Below are 10,187 nucleotides of genomic sequence, written 5' to 3'. Positions count from 1 at the left end.
GAATAGACTGCTAGATAAAAATACCCTGAACTCCTATAAATGCAACAAAATGTTCACAAATGAAGCTCCCTGGAGAGCAAAGCCCATAAGTATGTCTCTGCATTTGCCAACACAGTGTGCTGTGCCCTGGAAAGCAGTGGGATTTTTCTCCTTTGTGGGTTGGCACCAGGTTTAATTCCTGAAAATTCAGTGCCCTTTCTGCCCTATCAGCAGGAGCTTCTGTTTTGTTTGAGCAAAGAAAATAATTAAACTTAATTCTTGCTATATTCCCTCTCCACTGACTGGGGCTATGAAGCACCTGGAAGAAAGAAGAGACAGTGTTGTCTACATGAGAGGACAAGTGGAAGAGGAAAGGGAAGAGCCCTCAAGCCAATGCTTCTTTCTTCTCCTGGCTTTTTGAGCTCAGTGCCAGAACTAGCGCTTTATGAAGTCACCCAGGACAGCAGGGATCTGGGTCTACGCCGTTAACACCATGTGCCAAGGCCTGCTTGCATTTCCAAGGTATGTGGGCTTGGTGGTGCTCAGCGTTTCAGTAAACTGCCCTGAAATGTCCCTGTCCCAGAGCATTTCTGGGCCTGCAGAGGCCATTTGGGGTCAGGGCAGCACAGAGGTGTTGCCAGAGAAAGTAATTCCTTTTGCATGACAAAACATGAACCGCTTCATGGGAGAGGGAAACTTGGGACAAGTGTCCCAGGTAAATCCCAGCACAAGTTCCTGCAGCCTGTCCTGCTTCGCAGCTTTACATTTCCTCGTTTCAGCTGATGTTTTTTCCTGTGCCAAAAGCTGTTGAATGCTTTATGTTGCTGGGGCAGCTTCAGGGCTTCTTTCAAGGTGTGGCTGAATACATGTGAGAGTAAAGTGATCGGTATTCAGATTTTACAGTGGTCCAGGTCCAAATGTCTCGGTAGTGATTGCAGTGGTACCACGCACACATGGCTGCTTGGACCAGATATCTGCAGAGCTTTGCGAGCTGTAACCGCCACCATCAAGCTAAAGATTTAGATTAGCGAATACTGGAGAAGCTACATACAGGCAACATCACGTAGTTGTTACTAAGACCCTTCATGGAAACCCTCAGGGATAAAACAACTCATTAATTCAAAATTAACATGTTTTGCATATCTACAGTGCCTGTAATCATTATAGCCCACCTTCACCAATTTGCTTATTGTTTCACCATGCATCAAAACTGTCACATGCAGATGCTTGACCTCATTAACTCCATGAAGAGAACACATATGTAACCTGCACTTCAGGTCTGATAATCTCTCTTAAAAAAAAAAAAGGACAGTTGTCTTAAAACCATAGTCTTTCCTGGTTTTGTTTAGTCTTTGTTTTTTAAAGCTGCTGTTGCTACAAGTAATCCCTAAAAATCCTTATTGCTGGAAAACATTAGGAGGAATTTGTTTATACTCCCAGTGTGTGACTTGCAGGCATGTCATAGCCTGCTGTGCATAATCTTTTCTTGCTTCCTCCTGTGTGAAGAGTTTTCTTTGCTTGTTGAGTTGCTGTTTCCTATAGTAACAAAGCAGATAAAAAAGGAAAACCCTCATTAAACCACAAAAACTAGCAAGGGATTTTGTATAGTGCCTGAAATGAACTTTTAACTCATTCCCCGTTAGAGAAATTAGTTTAGTGAGAAAACCATGTCTCACTGCCATAATGCCACTTTGTGTGTACTTATTATCCCCTACTTGTTTCATGTTCTCCATCATACATTCCATGTCAATGGTTTATCTATGTGCTTCCACTCTCACAAAGGCTGTTTCCCGATTGCTGAGTCATGGCTCATCCCCCTGGGCAAGACACAGCCCATACACCACAGAATGTACCAATAACCCCAGTTTACAGTGATTCGGGACAGAGGAGAAGTATTAATATCTGCTTGAAGCTGCTTGATGCCTGTGAGAAGCTGAGTGTAAAGCTCTGAGCAAGACTCTGCCCCATACTAGCTACCATGCAGTGTCACTGCAGCATGGTTAGGTTTTGGTGCCATGCTACTGAAAAAGGAGAGGTTTATGCCAGTGCATGAACCTCTGCTTCACACAACAGCCATCACTTTGTATTGTTTAACTTCCCTGTTGACTTTTGGCTTGTGAACACAGATGTGTTGTCATTCAGATTCTCAGCCAGGCAGAGTTATGTGCTCTTGGCATCAGACTGAGCGTCTGAATGGAGAGTTTTGGCACTAGCTGGTTTGGAAGAAAGCCGTTTGCCTTCTCATGTTCTCATTAGTATCTGAGCTGATTAACTACATTCTTCTGCATTTCTGTGTTCCTAGATACAGATCTGGCTTCTCTCTTCAGTCTGGGCTAAATTCTCAGCCAAACCATTGCTCGAGGGGCAATGCTGCTGGTGAACCGGTGTCTGCACTGCTGAGTCCATGCAAACTCTCGGAGAGCCTGAGGTGCACTCTGTGCTGGATGGCAAGTCCTGCAGACCCTGTCAGTGTCCAGAAGAGTTAGCATAGTTGGCCATGGTATAGTCCTCAATGCTTTCAAAAGTGAACTGCTTGTACTGATCTACAGTAGCAGAACAATACACAATGGTAGCTGGGCCTCTGTAAAAATGTAGGTCTCTCTCTAGCCTCTCCTTGTGAATACCTTAGCTGGTTTTAGCTTGTGTTTCAGTGTTAGCTCCAGCCTAGAGAAAACTTGCCCCAGAAACGATGCTATCACTCTTTCTTTTCCCCACAAATAACCACACTTGAACTCTTCTTTGCATTAGCTAATGTTAGCCTGTTGCCACTGTCCATCACTCCACCTCCATCTGGGAAGCAGACAAGTTTTATCTGCTGCAAGAAACTTCTCTCTGCACTTTGCTTAACTTTTTCTGCTGTAAGCAAAACCCAGAAGCTCTCTCCACACACAAGAGGAGGCATAACTCTTGGAAGAGCTGGTAACTGCATTCCCTGGAGCAACATCCACCTCTACTGCCCTCTGTGCTTTGCACTCTGCTCATGAGTGGGCCTCCCCCACCTTACCCACTGTCACTTAGAAACAGCACAGAAGCACAGGCAGAATTTGATTGAGTGAACAAACTTTGTCTGCTCTTTTACATTTTATTTCTCTAGTCGTTGGACGGTTTTGCTCCATGTGTGTGTAAAGAAATGGCTCATTCTAAGCACACCAGCCCCAAATGATTGCTTGTTAATTTGTGCTTGGGGTTATTTTGCTTGCTTTCCTCTCCTCCCGAGGGATGCTGGTCTGGTGTGATGATCCTGGTGTGCCACCTAGTGATTGGACTGTTCCCTGTCACACATCATTTGTCAGGGGTGCTGAGTGCACATATTTTGGTCCCATTTGCCCATGGTCACCTGGATTGCAGGTAGCCTGTGGCAATGCCTTCAGCCCCTCTGCTCCGCTCAGTCTATCTAGGCAGGCAGGATGAAACTGCTCTGCTTTCTCCCATGTTCTACCTCTTTTATCACATCTTTTCCATTGTAGTATCTACCTTCTTTCAGATGTAGGCAATAAACGGGCACAGACCATTTGCTGACATGCTGGCTGCCAGCTTGCACGTCACTCATGGCCATAATCTAATCCATCAAGCAATCTTTTGCACAGCATGTAAAAACTTAGCATTATATACATGGCAATCAAGTGCTGTTGGGGAGTCTAGACAGTGTTCAAAGCTCCTGTGGCACGATGGATATCATTGCAAATATGAGCTGCCCCAGCACTGTATCACACCTCATAAAACAGCTTCTGAACTATTCAGGCAGACCAAGGCGATTGATGGCGCTAAGGCTGGAGCTGAGGCCTTCCTGGGAGACCTTTGTGTGTGCTGCTCACTGCCCAGGTACCCACAGGCACTGCAGGAGGCTGGTGGGGTGGAAGGCAGGGAAGCACTCCCCAGAGCAGAGCATCACAGCTGAACTGGTGCACAGGCAGACTGACCTCCACTGCACTCCTGGAAAATGTTCTCCATTCCCACGTGCAGCTCCCCAGACATCTGACCTCCCGCCTGGTTTCTGCAGTCCCCTTAGGCATGGGAGTTGTGAAGAAACACCCCTCAGTTTACAAGTATCTTACCAGGGCAGGTTCAGACCCTCCCAAATGTTCAGTTCAGACAACTGGGTGCTGTGTGTAGTTGCAGCAGTGGTGTGATACACACAAGTGCTGAGAAGGGATTGAACTTTATTACTGGACTTACTACTCACCTGCTATGAGTCATGCAGCAAAATTATGCTGCAGAGGTTGATAGCTGCTAAGTCAGTAACTACTGTCTCAGCTGCCCTACAACAGAAACTCAATTGCAAGTAGAAACAAGGTGATGAGCAAACTGACTCCCACAAGCAGATGGAGTGGTTGATAAAAGGTGAAGTGTAGGAAGTCAAATTTTATCAGTGTAGAACTGTGTGGGAGGTCAAGGTAAGCAATTAACTCTCCTGAAAACCTGAAGGGTCCTTCCTGTCCTTGTAGGGCAGCCGTGGTGAGGAGTCTCTCTGAATGCTGTGAGCTTCCTGATCACAAACTTTTTTCTCATTCCCAGAGCAAAGGTCTGTCCAGGCAGGCAGGTGAAGCTGCTGCCTGGAGGCTGGGTCTGGGCTCTCTGTCAGCAGCTGTGAGCAGATGATGCATCCCAGCCACATCCTTCCTCTCTTAGCTGTACTTCAGGCATCCTCTGGAAACACAGGTTCTGTCTCCTGGCTTCTTTTACCAGTGCTGTTTCTCCTCTGACTCCACAATTAATCGTCCTTTAGTCTAGAAGCTTATGAGAGTCTGGTGAAGTGGGTTTATCCTCTGTTTACAGACCGCAGATCTCACCAGAGGATTGCAAGGCGACCTTGCGTGTGACAGCAATGGGGAGAAGTGGTTATTTTGTTCAAGTGAGTGTAAGGTTTGATTCAGCCTTAAGTCATCATTGCTAGTTAACTATCCCAAGCAAGTATGTTGTCTTTCTGGCTGGGGAGCCCATAGAGGTGAACATGCAGAGATAACCTTCCCCTCCTCACATGCCACAGGCCTATCTCTCTGCCACAAGATCCAAGAGGGTAAGACGTACAACCTTACTGCTGGCACCTTGTTTTATTGCTCTGCAATCCACAGCAATAGTTTTGTCTTTTTCTCTTCAATTACACTAGTAAAGCAAAGTGCTGGTGTGAAGGTAGGGGCTCACTCACTATAACCAGTGCTCAGGGGGATTTCTGCAGCAGGATTCTCACTGCTGCAGTCGATGTCTTTAGTTAATCATGACTTCACAGTCAAATATTAGAAGTGTGGTAGCAAAATCTGTGCCTGTTCGAATAGTGCCCATGGCAGGGGTTTATACAGGTGCAGTGTAAGTAAAAGGGTTAATGTGGACACTTCTGGGGCAGGAAGCATCTCAGTTGGAGATGGTGTCAGTGCTTATGAAGCCTTTCATTGAGAGGGAGGACCCTGTTTCCTCTTATTTACCCATTTTTTACTGTTATTTATTCTTTTAAGAGAAGAGCTTCTGCCTGTACCTGGGCAATTAGTAGAGAACTGCAGCACGAGCTGGGATTTCATTGCTTTTAAAGAGAAGCCAAATGAAAGGTGAGCTCATACTGTCTTGGCTCTGCCAGGTGAGTCAGTAGGACTCTCACCTGCCCTGTGGGGAACAAGGGTGTTAGACTGAGTCCTTCCAAAATATCTCCTGAGGCCTGGAAATGCAGGAGCTGGAGGCCTGACCATGTCAGGCAGCTTGTGTAGGAGGCTGTGGCACGGCTGCCTGGGGGTAGCTGCAAGCTGTCCTGTCCCAAAACATATCAGGCAATGAAGCAGCAGGCTCCAAGCCAGGTGAGTTGAGGGACTGAACCCCACTTTCTTGGAGAAGTGACCCTATCTCCCGTGCATCATAGACATGGCAGGAGCTGGAAACCTTAGTTTTGCTTTTAGCCCTTTGAGCTTAGGTGGTGGGAGGTGGAAGCGCTAACCTCTGCAGCCTCCTGAACAGCTCTGTGGCTGGCCTGGAGGCTGCCAGCTGCCGCGAAGCGGAGAAGAAGGTGCAGCTGTGGATATGGTGTTCCTCCCTGGATAATAATGCTGCAGGCAGGTCTGATACCTTTGATCCTTCACCCAGCCATAGGGGTGTGGTTGAGAAGCGTACCCTTCCTTGTCTTCCTCCCGCTCAGAAATGGTGACCTTGCTGAGAACGCACAGATCTTCTGCATGCGTAACTTAATATGCCGTGGCACGGGACAGTGCAGAATAATAACTTATTACCACCGTAAAAGGACACAGTGCTTCCCGAAGAGCTGGGCTACTCCCACTGCACAGACAACAGATAAAGAAAAAAACCCAGAGGAATGGAAGACTTTGCACGGGAAAAGCAAACAGGAATGGGGCTACGCGGTACTGAAAGATTTCTCTGCACGCACGTTGCATGCGTGTAGCTTCTCCTGGGGGGTGCTGGAGGAAAGGATTGTGGAGAGGATGAACTCTCCGGCCGGGAGGAAGGCTGGGGGTGTGGGAACAGGAGCTCTGGAGGTTCAGGAGAGCCTGAGGAATGCTTCGGTCCGGTCTGCGCCTCCTGCTGCTGGGCATGGCCAGAGCCGAGGCGGGTGTTCGGCCCCGCTGTGGGGTTTGCCTTCCACAGCCAAAACCGGCTGCAGTTTAACTGGGAGAAAATAGAATGATGTTCCTGTCTTGCGGATAAGAAGAGGAGAAAGTGCTCTGGGCAGGGACCGAAGGCACAAATGTCATCTAAGCTCATCCTCAAGCTGCCCTCTTGCTGAAACACCCGGCCGTCTACCTGGAAGTCACATTAAGCAGGTGAACTGCGCACAAGCGAACACTCAGCCTCGACGTGAGGACGGAATGAAGAGGCAGAGCTGGTGCCGGTCGCCGCCGTGCCCGGGGGCTGCAGGACGGGCTGGCGGCGCGCCAGCTGCTGCACTGCTATCGGGGCAGACACCCGGGTATCGGGGCCGGCAGCCGCTGCTCGGCGGCTCCTCAATGCCGGCTTGGAAGCCGCAGAGTCCACAGCTTCGCCTCTCTCCCGGGAGAACGCCCCTTCGCCTGCGAGCCGCCGCAGCGCTCTGGGCTGTGAAGGCTGAGAAGGCGCAATGGCGGCGCCCGGGAGAACTACAACTCCCAGTGTCCTTCGCGGCGCAGCCGCCCGAAAGGCGCATGCGCAGCGGGCTCACCTCGCGCGAACTCCGTTTCCCGGGAGGCCGAGCGCGAGGCCCTCGCCGCCTCCTCCCCCAGCCTCACTGCTGCTCGCGCCGCCGCCTCGCGCGCCGTGACGCGACCTCTGGCGTGGTGACGCGCAAAGTGTGTGCCCGCCATAGTAATCGCGGCCGCCGCGGGGTGTGCGGGGCCGAGCGCAGGGGCCGGGGCAGCGGCGGCGACCCAGCGGGGCATCGGGCAGGTACGGGGCGGCGGGCGGGAAGGGGCCGCGCCGCCTCCGCGCTTCCCCCGGGCTGGGCCTGGCCGGGCCGGGCCGCTTGGCGGCCGTGGCCTCTGCTCCGGGCAGCGGGGAACGGGTCGCCTGAGGCCCTGAGGGAGCCGCCGGACGGGGGCGGGTTGGCCTGCGCGCCCCGCCCCCGCGCTAGGGGGCGCCGTCCGAAGCGCTCCTGAGGCGAGGGGCGGCCGGGCCCGGGCGGGCGCTGCGCCGCGTCCCCCCGCGGCCTGTCAGCCTCCCGGCGGGGGGGCGGGCCTGCGCCGCGCCGGCCCCGCCCGCCCCGGTGCTCCGCCGGCCGGCCCGCCCCCTCCTCGGGGGCTCTTCCTCCTGCGCCGGGGCCTGCGAAGGCGCCGCTCCGCGCGGGGTTCCGCCGGGCCTGCTCGGCGATGGAGGCGGCTCTCCGGCGTGGGGGGGCCCCGGCCCGCTGTGCTGACCTTTAAACCCTCGGTTGGAACGGGCAGCGCCGGCGGTTGCTCCCGTTGGGTGCCGGCGAACAGGCCGCTCCCGCAAGGCGCGGTGCGGGCCGGAGCCTGTCAGAGCTGTCACCGGCTGCGCGCCCTGGCGAGGTCGGTCCCGCCGCTCCTCGGGGGACGTCGGGCCCGCGTGAGTTTTCTTCCCAGCTGTGTGAAGAGGAATTAATTGATGTTGAAATGGAGCGGGCTTTTCTCATTTGTTTGGGGTTTTTTTACTTTCCTTTATAGACAGCAGAAGTTTGTTCTTCTTTTCTCTGCTTGTCCTGGCAGATCAGCACATAGTTCCAGGTTTGTTTTGTAAAAGCAGAAATTCCAGGAAACTAAATAACTTTGTTGTTTTCCCTGGCCTTAAAAATATTCTGCCTGTAAAAAGTATCATTTTTTCAAACAAATAATTAAAGCGACATCAGGAATATGTTCTGTAGTAACAGCTAAATTTGAGTTCTGTGAGGGGTTAAAGTGGGAAGTAGAACAAACAAGGACTTCCTCAGAGCTTCAGTCACGTGTGATGCCAAAACATGATTTTATTCTCCATAGGTTCTGAAGATTTTGTGAGTTTGTGGCATACTTTCTTCCATAAGTGAACTTCAGTGTTGACAGTTCATTATGCTTCAGCATTAACTTCGGCAGGGCAGTGTCAGACTCAACAGGTTTAGGCAAATAGCTGTCTGGTATCTCATCCTTTTAAAGAACTGCGATGAGAAAGAGATTTTTTTATTTTATTTTTTTTTTTAAATCTTCAGGTTAAAATCATAAATGTGGAAGAGCATACAGATTTGCTGATTTGCTTGCTATTTAACTGGATTCCAATTCATGAGTTCTTAATTTTTCCTTATGGGATGATATTATTGTATTAGAATTCTCATCTACATTATGTCCTCACCCGTGCTTAGCATCATGTTTAGGAACAATACGAAACTTGATTATTTAAGGTAGGTCAGAGTGTAGTTATTAGAATTTGAGTTGACTTTATACAGGTGGGTGTGCAAATCCCCTCGTAATTTTTGTCCACACCTGCATTTAAATGTGCAGTCTTTCTACAAAGTTGGTTGTTGTTATTATCCCCTAGGGTATAATTTTTGGTTTTGTTATGTGGCTCTTTCATTTTACATTTAAATCATTAAGGTATAGATATGTGGTTGTTTCCCAAGTAACCAAATTGTTGGTTTTCAGATTGTACAAATAGATTTATTTTCACCTGAGATGTTTAATGCTTTAAAATGCCATCTGTATTGAAATCAGTGCGTTTGGAATCTCAGAATCCTTTTCGTGAGCACAGTACAAAATCAATAAGTGAATGACCTGTAGTAGTGTTTCAGTTGGTATGCCACTCGATATGTCAGGGAACAAAAGGGTGATGCTGAACTGCTTGAACTGTACTGTGCACTTATCAGGGTTTTCAGTTAGAGGTCTCTGGGACTCATATGTCTTGGTTGTTCAGATGTGTCTGACTAAGGTGACTCAAGCACTGAGGTGTATGAGGTTTCAAAACGTGAGCTCTTCTAGGTATGTGTCTGGATGCTTCTTTGGGTTTCTCTCTTCTATCAAATTTTTACATCTAATTTCAGAAGAGTAGAATGCTCACAAAAACTTTGCTATGATATTGGAATACTAAGTAGTGTTTAATATTAAAGTGATACTGTGTGCACCACTGTGCTGAAACATGCATATGAAGATTTTCAGTGGGAGTGTTCACAATGAGTGATAGTTGAGGTTGTAAATATTTGTCTTTCTAAGTCAAATCATTTGAAGTGCTTCATGTTTTGTTTATATCAGTTCTATTGATTCTAAATGTGGTATTTTGACAATAGCGATGTGTAGAAAAAATGTTCCATTCCTTAGCTTATTAGGTATTTTAATTGAAATCTGTAGTAGGCCAAGATTGTAAAAACTTATTTTAAAAAAATTAAAACCCTCCATGGATTTAAATCTACAATGAGATAGCTGCTCCCTGTTCTGCTAGTTACTGGAAAGCAATTTAAGATTGAATTTGTTCACTAGCTTGTCCAAGGGAAATGGTGAAAGTCAGAGTTTCTCTCACTGGTCTTCTCCAACAGGCTGGGTATATTTCTGACAGTTACAGTTTAGCTCATACCATTTATGATCTTGTCCTTTCTGCAGAGTTCTTAACTTTGATTGATGATGGAGTTCTTGAAAAAAGTGAGCACAGAAGGCATTTCTTTCCTTCTTGTGTTTAAAAAGTCATTCATCTGCCATAATATTCCATTCACATATATTTTACTGCTAACATGCTTTAATATGAGAGCTGTGGAAGTAAATGCTTCCGAGGTGATTTATGTTGTTGCCGTTCTTTGTGTTGCCATCTAGAATAGTCAAATTTATGTT

General features: G+C 48.5%; 1 protein-coding gene across 5 annotated transcripts in view; it reads left to right on the top strand.

Annotated features, from left to right (window-relative positions):
• Positions 1-375: 375 nt before the first annotated feature.
• DCAF1 (DDB1 and CUL4 associated factor 1) overlaps positions 376-10,187 on the top strand; it is a 56,922-nt gene continuing 47,110 nt past the window's right edge. For 3 of the 5 annotated variants that reach the window (XM_065075220.1, XM_065075223.1, XM_065075224.1), the window contains exon 1: positions 7,148-7,335. The gene's annotated coding sequence lies outside the window, so the exon portion shown is untranslated. Of the gene's footprint in view, positions 502-7,147; positions 7,336-7,562; positions 7,972-10,187 lie in introns of those variants that run through there. The other 2 variants (XM_065075222.1, XM_065075221.1) reach the window with 2 other exon arrangements.

This window comes from Columba livia, chromosome 10, assembly GCF_036013475.1.
Source record: "Columba livia isolate bColLiv1 breed racing homer chromosome 10, bColLiv1.pat.W.v2, whole genome shotgun sequence".
Taxonomy (NCBI): Eukaryota; Metazoa; Chordata; class Aves; order Columbiformes; family Columbidae; genus Columba; species Columba livia.
The sequence above is the reverse complement of the archived record's forward strand: the minus strand, read 5'-3'. Positions and strand labels throughout refer to the sequence as shown.